General features: G+C 45.6%; 1 protein-coding gene across 1 annotated transcript in view; it reads right to left on the bottom strand.

Annotated features, from left to right (window-relative positions):
* The window catches only part of ATP6V1C1 (ATPase, H+ transporting, lysosomal 42kDa, V1 subunit C1), a 22,138-nt gene extending 21,532 nt beyond the window's left edge, over positions 1 to 606 (bottom strand). The window contains exon 1 of the mRNA XM_014965553.1: positions 591 to 606. The gene's annotated coding sequence lies outside the window, so the exon portion shown is untranslated. The remainder of the gene's footprint in view (positions 1 to 590) is intronic.
* Between the last annotated feature and the right edge of the window lie 10,381 nt (positions 607 to 10,987).

Genomic DNA, 10,987 nt, shown 5'->3' with positions numbered 1-10,987 from the left:
ACGCCAGGCCCAGCGCGGCCCGCCGCCGGGGAAGGCCGAAGCACTGCGTTAGCCACCCGCGGAGCGCCGCGGCCCGGCCCAGGCCCTCCTCCTCCATCCCTCTCTCCCTCCGCCCCCCGAGCCCAGGCCCCGCAGGCAGCGTGCAAAGCTCAAATAGAGGCGCTTGCAGGGGAGGAGGAGTCAGCCACGCCGATCCTCCATTCACACAACCTCCGCCGAGGGGCTGCTCACAGCCCGCTCGGCTGAACCCAGCCGGACCAGACAGGCGGGGGGACGGCGGGGGGGGGGGCGGGGGGGGGAGGGGAGGGGGGGAGAGGGGCGGGGCGGTGCCGCGGAGGCGCGATGACTGACAGGTCCGCTCCTGCGCGGGGGGACCGCGGGTTCGAGACCCGGCCCGGCCAAGCCCGGTGAGGTCATCTCCTCAACAAACAAGGAGCATCATCACTAAACCTTACCTCCCAGCACTTCATCAACCCGTCTTTTGAACACCTCCAGGGATGGTGCCTCAACCACCTCCCTGGGCAGCCCATTCCAATGCCTGATAACCCTTTCAGTGAAAAAATTTTTCCTAATATCCAGCCTGAACCTACCCTGGCGCAACTTGAGGCCATTTCCTCTTGTCCTGTCGCCTGTGACTTGAGAAAAGAGACCGACCCCCATCTCTCTACACCCTCCTTTCAGGTAGTTGTAGAGAGCAATAAGGTCTCCCCTCAGCCTCCTCTTCTCCAGGCTGAATAACCCCAGTTCCCTCAGCCTCTCCTCATAAGACTTATTCTCATTATTCTCACTCCTCCCCCCCCACACAGCCAGGGCTCTCTCGGGGCACTGCCACCGACATGGACACCGTCAGCCTCCTCCGGGCGGCGAGCTGAGCTGCCTGCGGCCACCACGGGTATCTCCGGGTCCGGCAGGCCCTAGATGCCTCAGGGCCTGGTCAGCAATGGCCACCTCAGGGCTCCACAGTCCCCAGTGGGCACCAGCCGCCTCAGGACCTGGTCAACAATGGCCACCACAGGGCCCTGCAAGCTTCATTGGGCACCAGCCGCCTCAGGACCTGGTCAGCAATGGCCACCACAGGGCCCTGCAGGCTCCGGCAGCTTCTGATAAACCTGGGCTTGATTTGGGAATTTGTGGGAAAAACACATGGATCAGAGCAGCCTCGTCCAGCACAAGGAAGCAAGATGGTGTTAAGAAGGCTTTGTATGATTTTGCTCTTAGGGCAGAGAACGTTAGTCGGGTTTGACAATGGGTGCGCTTGTTTTTGCTGTGGTCGGCTAATTTTCCTCAGATCAGCTCTGGGAAAATGCAACAGTAGCTCAGTGATCAGAACTGTCACTATATGTGTACTTAAATGCTATTCATCTGTGGTGAAGGCCGTGGAAAAGAGGACAATATGCATGCAGGTGAAGAGTGAGGAAGACTTAAAAAGACTTAGAAGTTGCAGTTCTATTTTGGCAGCAAACCCCGTTTTGATTATCTGGCACGGTAGTTGCTAAGTGAAAAATAGCAGGTTGTAAATTTCTGCATTACTAGCGAAGTCAATTTGTTTTATTGTGGGAAACTGCTTATCATCTTAATTCACAGTATTATCTGGAGAAAGCAGGAACCATATACAGAAAGCAAACTACTTTGTTTTGCTGGTTTTGGTGAACCAAAAGATTTGTTCTTTTTTTTCTTCTTTTTTTCAAGTAGGCGTGACTTAGGGCCATTGGTAGCTGTGGGTGGCTAGTGAGGAGCTGCAGTGCAGAGGAGGCACAAATGCCATCACAGATACCAAAAAGGTGACTTCACATAGTCCCAGCCCAGCACAGGATGGGGCTGCATGTCTCTGGGAGCAACTCCATGCCTCTAGTCCAGTGGTCTTCTGCCCCTTAGGTTAGATCTAGCAGCTCCAAGCTCTGCTTAGTCAAGTTCAAAGTGTGATTGTTGTTAAACAGCCCCTGATGTGTCAAATCAGTCTTCTTTCAGCTATTTATTTTGTTGTTCAACTGCCAGAGGTTTCTAGAAATGCTCCCGTTACTGAATGCCCACAGCCATTTATAATGCTCTAGACGTGCTCCTACTGGTACGATTTAGTGAGAGACATTTCTCATATCACTGTAACAAAGCATACTCTAAAATAATTCCGTAAAACAGAAACTTAGCCACATCAAAAGTGGGCAAACTTATTTTTAAATGCCCACGTTACAAACTCCAGCACAAATCATTTCTTAATGGCTGAAGTACTATAATTCATTCAGTTTTCAGTGAATATTCATATAAAACTTTACAATAGACAGATTTTCTCATTATTATTGCAAGCCATTTCCTCAAAATGTGGCAATATATGCCATATGCCAACACTAACTAGCAAATGCAAGTCGTTATCTCTGTTATTTTTGGAACAAGATAAGATTTTTTTTGAGTGATCCGTAGCTGCAAGCTATCAGACGGAAACTTGGCATTAAGCTCTATGAATAAACAGAGTAGTTAGTAAATGATACTATAAAATCAGTACTTAGCAGAAGAATAGCAAGCATTTCTAACCTGCACGATGACAACGTGCTTGTAAAACCGCAGGAGGGGATTCTGAAAACCAGGACCTATGATCTACATCCTAAAGTCCACTGCTTAATGTGGTTGGTTTGACAACAATATTTGCCGTTTGGTTAATTAAGATCAATGAGGTACAAAGCAGGCCTGTAGGCAGTCTATAACTCTTCACTAGAAAACAAAATAAAAGGAAAAAAGAATTATCACAAATTTAATAATCGAGATAATATCACCCTCAGAATAAACCCACAGTAACTCTGAGCTGCAATGCAGTCTCTAAGCGAGCTGTTGGTGAGAAACCCAATCCAGGTGTGCAGTAATTATAAATGGTATCATGGAGAATGCTGTAAAGAATAACATTTAAAACCAGAGCTGCTATGATATGAGTGGGTATATGGTAGGTTAAACAGATATGTTCACTAATATTTTTATAAACGGGCTTGCCTGTAACATTGCTCCATCTGGTCTGACAGGGATATTTTTGTGAAGATTCAGGAGCCTGAATAGTACACACTTTCCTCTTTTATGACTTGAGAAATGTGTTTGTTGACATGTCATTTGGGGAGGGGGGAAATCTAGTGGGTCTTTTTGATCTCAATTGTTTTCTGTTGTAGTTAAAAAAAAAATAATTGTCTCATTAAATCATTGCATACAAATCTCATTCTACAACGCAAGTTCATGTCAAAAAAGACCTTCACATAAGGGTGTATTCAGCTTTGAATGTCGGAATGGCTCGGTTTTGTTCAGGATAACTCTTATGCACGGGCTGAACACTGACTGACTTGAGTGTTCTGCGGGGTGCGCAGAGGTATTTGTGGACAAAACTACTTAGGCTGGAGAAAGCCTACCTAGGAGTTGGGCACGAGGCGGCGGGGGGGCAGGGTTGTCCTTAAGCCTGATCTTTTGCCAGCTTCGTGAAGTGGTTGCTCTTTTAGGTTTGGGGAGTGAAAAGAAGAAAATGTGAGATGGGTTATGGAAGTAGCTGCTGCCGTTTAAAAATCCTGGTGGTGAAAGTAACACTACCCGGGGCTAGCAGAGTCCCACAGGGCTGACATGACCCAGAGCATGTCCCGCACCAGGCAGCGACGAGGAGTTCCCAGCTGGGGAATCCGGGGAATCCACGCCTGCTTGCACAGGAGCCTCGGCCAGAAAGCCCATGGCAGGCTGCTGTCAGAAGCCATCCAAGGACTCGGTCCTGTGAAAGCCTTCTTATTTGCTTAGCGACTGGAGGTTTCCATTCCACATTCCCTCACGGCGACAAATGTTTCCAAAATTAATGTGGTGAAAAGATTTTAGCTTTTCGTTCTAGTGCAGTGGCTCTTGACATGCCTGAGCATTTCTGAGGGAAATACAGATTTTGTTTGAGTTCTGGTTACTTACCCATTCTCTTTCTATTTTTTTGTTTTAATTTGTAGCCAAATTCTCTGCAATGATCTCTGCAGAGCTACCTGTTCTTTAGTGTGGAGATGGCCTATACAACAGAGATTGGCAGAGAAGATACAGATCTCCTTCGCTTTCTGGCATTCTCTGAGGATTACACAAACAAAAGCTGACAAACTGAATTCCTGAAGACAATGGAAATATTATCATCAGTTTTAACATGATTGGAATTTTACTCATGGTTTTATTAACGTGTCAGTGGGATTTCTTTATTCTGGTGATAAAGGTGCTAAAATGAAAACCTGTACAATAAGCAGGGGTGAAGACCTAAAAATGGAAAGCTGCATTTTCTAAAGCTTGAGAATATCTGCAGATCAAAAGATAGAGAAGAATAATGCTGCTGTACACATATCCCGGTATCAAGTTGCACAGGATTCAAATATCTGAAAAATAAGAAATCCAATGGGGTAAGAGCATGATGTTCTGTGTAATGTGGGAAAACTGCAGTATAAGACCCTGTTCTCCATCAGTTTGACTGATAGGAGAATGAGAGAAAAAATATTCTTTTTTTCCCCAAGTTATTCAAAGAAAGTGGAGAGAAAATAAATCTGTATTACTTTGTTATTTACTTTTATTTTTCCTGGAGGTGGCTTTTTGAAAGCATTTTAATAAAAAATACCTATCAAAGCACATTGTGTTTTAATCTTTCTTGATGTTGCCTGGGAGACACAAGCCTTAAGATTGAAATTTAAGCCTTTGAAAAAAGATGTTTGCAAACCCGAGCAGAAACGGTATATTTTTCTTCAGCCAAGCTTTGTGAAGGAGACAGAATGTCTCTTCCCTCGCTGCTTCTCTCTTTTAAAACTGCCTCGCCAGCTTTCACCCTCAGGGACTTGAGGACAAGGACTTGAGGAAAGTAATACATTTGAATTTTCCAAAAATTTTTAAAAATCCTGGATTACCCCCATTGAAGTTGAAGTCCCCATTTAGATGTATTTATGCATATGAGAATTTAATTATTCTATACAGTGTGGGCAGCATCAGGACAGGTGCAGAAGGACTGCCTGGAAAGCTCTGGGGCAGGAGGTGCTCTGGGGGACTTGATATCCGCCTCCAAAGCCTGGCTCCAAATCAAGCAGAGGGAATTGTGATCCCAGCCGGCCACCTGTGGCCACTGCCTCACCAGCGTGGGGCAGAGAGCCCTCGAGGAGAGGACCCTGCTGATGCCAGACTCGGAGCCGAGACGTTTGGGAGAGCCCCAGGTTTATGGAAGGGGGCACTGGGAAGCTCAGTGCTGTCGCGAGTCTGCGGCGCTGATTTAGAGCTCTGCTGTGGAGATGAGCTGATGGGGACTTCTCGTGGGGCTCTAGCTCCAGGGGTGGGCTGCTCAGAAGGGGCTGCAGCGCTGTATGGTCAGCAGTTCCCCGGGACACAGCCAGCACGTCCATCCACAGGCTTCCTGTTGGCCCCGCTCTCAAATAACGCAAAGTCAGGCAACGTCCTCTTCAGCCAGCACAGCTGTGTCCACGGCAGAGCTCAGCTGGCCTGGCCACCCCAGCAGGACTTGCCGGGTCCAGCAGACCCCCGGGGGGGTCTGTCAGCAGAACGGTTGGATGCCTTGGGAGCTGTGGGAGCAGCCAGGAATAAGCTCTGCAGACACCAGTGATGCCAGGTGTCACTTCAGTGGGGTTAAGTGCCTGAGGCCCCTGTGAATCTTCCCTTCAGGTAATTTCAGTATCACAGAAGGGTATTTAGGTGAATTACACGTCTGTATATTCTGAAAAATGGGAGCAATGTATAATCACAGCAGTAATAGCTATAATGGATTGGCAACTTACGCTTTATGAAAGATTGTGAAGATACGAGTGACAATAAAGTACTAACTGCTCTAACCTGGCACCCAGCTCTGCAAGCCCTCCTTTAACTAAGCAGGACGTTCCTCGTGCCTTTGTCAGAGGCACCTTTGAATGCAGAAGTTGCTGGCTAGAGGAGAGATAATACAGCCTACTACCACAGTGGGTTCGATAGGAAAAACAGAAGGTCCATCTCTCTCCTATATAACTGTCCTAGAGATTTTTCCTTTAAAAATTGTTTAAAAAAAATGTTAATAACTTACTGTATAATCCTAACTTCTCAGTTGCCTCTCATTCGAATCCTTTAGTTATAATCCTGGCCAAATATTTTCCCCACCACACCATTATGTTAGCAAAGGTCTTAGGGCATAGTTTGATAAGAAACTATTTGAGATCAGAGCCAGCTCACAAAGTCACCGTCTCCCTTCCGTGTCCTCGCCTGATGGTCCTGCCCCATGTTACCTCCCCTCCTGCCTGGTGCTGCACCAGCACACATGCTCTGCAGCCATGCAGTGGAGTCGTGTGGCTGAAAACCAACCTTTTTTCCACCCCCTCCTGTTATATATTTTTCAGTTGAATCAGTCCTTTAACCTGATCCACTCGGTGGCTATAAATGTGCCAGCGCGTGGAAGGAGGGAGCTGGTGGGGGAGCGAGAGGCTCAGAAGGCAGAAGAGCACTGAGCTCTGCAGCTGATTCATGCAGCACTTCCACTGAATCATAGCCTCACATAAATAAAATTATGTATATGTGTTTATGGTTTATATGCTGCTATACGATTCTTATGCTAACTACAACGAAAATATCTGCCAAATACAGATCTCATAAATCATGGAAATTTTTCCTTTACTTAAAATTTCTGGTAGAGGGCAATGTTAGTACAGCTCATCTTGAGATTCCTAGTTCTGCCCTCGTTTCTCGCAGTCTGTAAACGATGGTATGTCTGGCTCTTCACAGACATGCAGCAAAGCTAATATTTCACTTCAGGTTCCCAGGAGCTGAAGTCTCATTTTGCCCAGCATACCTCCAAGGCGACCGCATTGACTATGTGACACTCACAAATCACTGCCCGTTTATTTTTAATTTGCCAAAAGGGCAGTGATTTACCTGCTGGCAAATTTAGATATTTAAGTATGTTCCCCAAATGATAGTGGAAAGTCTTCCCTCTCTTCTCACAGTAGTTTGTGTTTTTTTTACCAATGGGCAGATGGACTAAAGAAGCCCTAAAATTCGGGCAGTATATTGGAAATGCCTGATATGGACAATAGAGCGAGAGTGAGCAAGCTCAGTTGAAACCAGCCAAGCCCCTGTTCAAAGCAAAACTTCAGCTTCATTAGACTTGATGACCTGTGGCTTCTTTTGCTCACCTTTGTATTATTCAGGATTTCTTGGTCCTGTTCAGTAACAGAAGCAACCTGCAGGAAAAGTCTCAGGAAAGGCTGGTCTCAGGGCAGTACGATGGTGCAAGTAGTACCTTCAGTGAAAAAGTAGTGAAAACTGGTGTTGTTTAGTGTTTCTTGAGCTTGAAACTGATCTTTCCAGCCCTGGTAAAAGCAGAAAACGTCAAAATTTTGCGGAGTTTTGTAGAAGTGTTACGGTCTGCAAGGATTTAGCTAAGTCATCCATCTCACATTTACTTTCTCAGGGGACATTTTTTCTGGCTTGGCTGTCACCAGGAAGGGAAGTTCAGGGGGGTTTATTCACAAAACCACAATTGCAAGGCTCCATTTTTCTGATCTTACAGAAGCTGCAGGTGAACACAGTGTTACCCATTAATGAAAGTGTGGAAAAAACCTTGGTTTTAAGCTGATGTTCAAATGAAAATGCTGCTTGGTGTAATGTCTTTTATTAAGTACTTTTATGGTCTTCATCAGTATAACATTCAATTTCTGGCAGGTCTTGCAGGGTTGTTGATGTTCCTCTAACTTAGGGATAAGGTTATGGTGACGAGTGTACTCTGAAATAGTTAAGTCTTAAGACATGGAAGCAAAACCTCGGTTTTGAAAACAGTGGTTGAGGAGAAGGCTGTTGTTGGCTTTGCTGTGTTTGAAGAAATATAAAGTTAAAGCCTGTCAGACTAATTCAGCTGCAAAGCTTCCATTGAGTGTATGGAATAGGATTGCACCCTCGGGATACAATTTAAGCATATTAAAATTGCAATCTATGTTACGTGCAGGAGGTGAATTTTAACAGCAAGGCCCAGATAAACAAACAAACATGCCTTCCAGCCTGCTCACAGTCACAAGCCATGTCATCTCAGACCTGATTTTTTACTGCTGTGTAGCAGTGTTGATTTTTCCTATGAAAAGAAGACTTGAAACACAGCCAGGCTAATGCTTTGGCAATGTGTATTAGCCAAAGCAAGGTGAAAAAGATTGTTTTAAAGGTGAGTTACCCTGTGTTCATAGAGTTTGGGAGTCCAGACAGGACGTTTGCTCCCAGTAAAATATGGCTCTTTGGAGAGATACTCATTCCTTTACCAGAATGAAATGACCTCACAGGAGGCACCCACATTTACAGCAGTACTTTCTCCTTATATAAGAGGATTAGTGATCACCCAGCAGTGGCATTTCGGATATTTTGTCTTTAAGTCTATTCTAAAAGTATATTCCAGAGTTCAAGCAAGGAGTAGATTTTATTCTCTGTCACACCCGGAACACAGAAACACTATAAACATCTTTCAGTTAATTTCATTGCTGGTCTTTGCGTCTTTTTTCCCCTTTGTTTATTCTGCAGCTGAAAATATTTAAGGTCTCTCTTTTTGCTGAGCTCTTCTGGACTTGGATTAAATAATGTACTAGATTCTTCCATGTCAAATTCCTTTGAATCACATTTATTCTGCTTGGGCGAATTAGTAACTGGATCAACTGTTTCAATTAAACAATGCAGACAGACATGCACTTGCACTGAATTCCCTGGATTTGGAAAATACAACAAGAAACATGACCTTCTTAAGATAAGGCATGCGTGGAGAACAAGATAGATAGCTAGAAGAAGTGTTGGCACCTGTTGCATGAATTCGAAGCAGCTGTAAGATAACGAGGCACCTTGCCTAAAGCACAACTTGGATGGCAAACAATCAAATTTGATAGATGCAGTTACAAATTTCATTTGAGGTAATACCTAGCATATTGCAGGTGAGAAATGAGATGCAAAACTGCAAGTAATAATAAATAATAACAGCAACAATATCTCTTTAATGCCGCTTCCATTTGTAAATCTCAAAGTGATTTGTCACTCATATATCTTTGTTTTATGGATGAGGAGAACAAAGCATTGGAAAGGGACCTGATTTGGTCTGTGTAAAGCAGTGTTAGAGCAAAGATTGAACCCAGGTCTTCACCTTAGTCCGGGTGAGAATGGCCCTGCTGCAGGAATGGCTACCTTCTTCAGGCTGTCTTTTCTCATCAAAAACAGGACTTTAGATTTACTTTGAAATGCAGCTCTGCTAGAAGGACTGCTGGGTCCCACCATGCGAAAGCTGGCTACAAAGATGCACTTCCCAGTAAAGGGGAGCTTAGAAAATTCCATGGAAAGCCTTGGTTCTTGCCATTTGGGAAAAGGAGACTTTTTGGCAGACTGTGCTTCTGACAATACAGAGCATATATTGCTCACTAAAGTGCTTGGTGGATCACTTCCCTTCCTCTGCAATTGAACAAGGTCCCTATGCTAACAGCAGCAGCTCCTCATAAAACAAACTATTATTAGGAAAGTAACTATTGTTTTACTTTCTTTAACGGCGTTTGGTGTGTTTTATTTCTTCTCCGAGCAAGGTAATTGCTCTTGACTTCTCTCCCATCTGCTTTTCTTCTTCTCAGTATGTTTTTCCTGTTTGCAGATTCAAAGCTCTTCCTCACACGTTGCAGGTCAATCTGCTCCTCTCCTCCATGAGCCCTCCAGGGCAATGCTGTCCTACGAGTGAGGGATCACTCTGGTTGCTGTGCTGTGCTCGCCCTGATTTGGGGATGGCCCTTGAATTAATTCTCACCCCTACTCTTAAATATATACATATCCTGGGAGCTTTTGGCCCAGAGGCTTACAGGTTTCCAGGGTACCAGGAGCAAAAGTTGAGCCCAGGTTTATTCTCCTGTGTATTCTGATTGCATCACTGGGTTTGGAGGAGTTAAGCATATCTGAAGTTATATTTATACTGCAGCTTGGTCGGAGCTACCATATGCTCTGGCCACGAGGACAGAGCCTGTTGGGAGAGCCTGGACGTGCCTACAGCGAGTGCCTGGAGGAGATGCAGCAGTCATGCTGTGCAGATGAGGCAGAAATAGGGCAGCCTCCCCGTAAGACCTCCTTAACCTCCCAAAGCAAAGCGCTCAGCACGGACCTGCCTCCGCTCCTTGTTTCTTCGGCGTTTGGAGAAACGAAAGCTGAAGCCCACTTAGGTGTTTAGAGAGAAATGTTGAATAATGTAGGTTGGAAGGGACCTCTGTGGGTCCCCTGTCTGGCTCCCTGCTGAGCGCCAGTGGGGTGAGATGAAAGAGAAGTGAGAGGCTGGAGGTCTCCCCTGAGGGAGGGAACTGAAGCCCCATGGCCACCTGGCTCTTTGCAAACACCGTGGATCAGTCGGGAAGTGCCATCGTAACAAACACAGCGAGAACGCTTGGGGCTCAGCCCCTCTCATCCAGGGGCTTTACACACAATTAAGTCTGTTTTATAGAAACAGTCCTTCTTATAGACATGGTAGAGATAGGGAATGTGAGGCCTTGTCTGAATGACTTAAGTTGCAAAAAATCTCACTATTAAAATCTCACATTTTAAAATTGATCTAGTTAAAGTAGGACAGTTTTTCCTTATAGGCATGTCCTAGGGCACGGAGGGGTTAACATCGTGCTTCCCAATGTCTGGAGCATTCTCAGCTCCCATTGATTTCATTTGGGAATATGAATGCTTAACAGTCATGGAAATCTGGCCCTCAGCAATGGGCCTGAGGAGACGTGTATTTTTTGCAGCAAGGCAGTGATAGCAATGAACCTCATTAGTAGAACCATAGAATGGTTAGAGTGGGAAGGGACCTTAAGCATCATCTTGTTCCAACCCCCCTGCCATGGGCAGGGACCCCTCCCCCTAGAGCAGGTTGCTCAAAGCCCCATCCAGCCTGGATATGATGAGGTTTTGGGTTTCACAGCAGGGAGGGGGCTCAGGAAAACCATCAAGTGGCTCTGTAGGATGGCTCTGCTCTCCTGCCTTCCCTTTCCTCCACAGCCAGCCACCG

Source organism: Calidris pugnax, unplaced genomic scaffold, assembly GCF_001431845.1.
Source record: "Calidris pugnax isolate Ruff unplaced genomic scaffold, ASM143184v1 scaffold41, whole genome shotgun sequence".
Lineage (NCBI taxonomy): Eukaryota > Metazoa > Chordata > Aves > Charadriiformes > Scolopacidae > Calidris > Calidris pugnax.
This window is presented reverse-complemented; position numbering and strand designations above follow the sequence as displayed.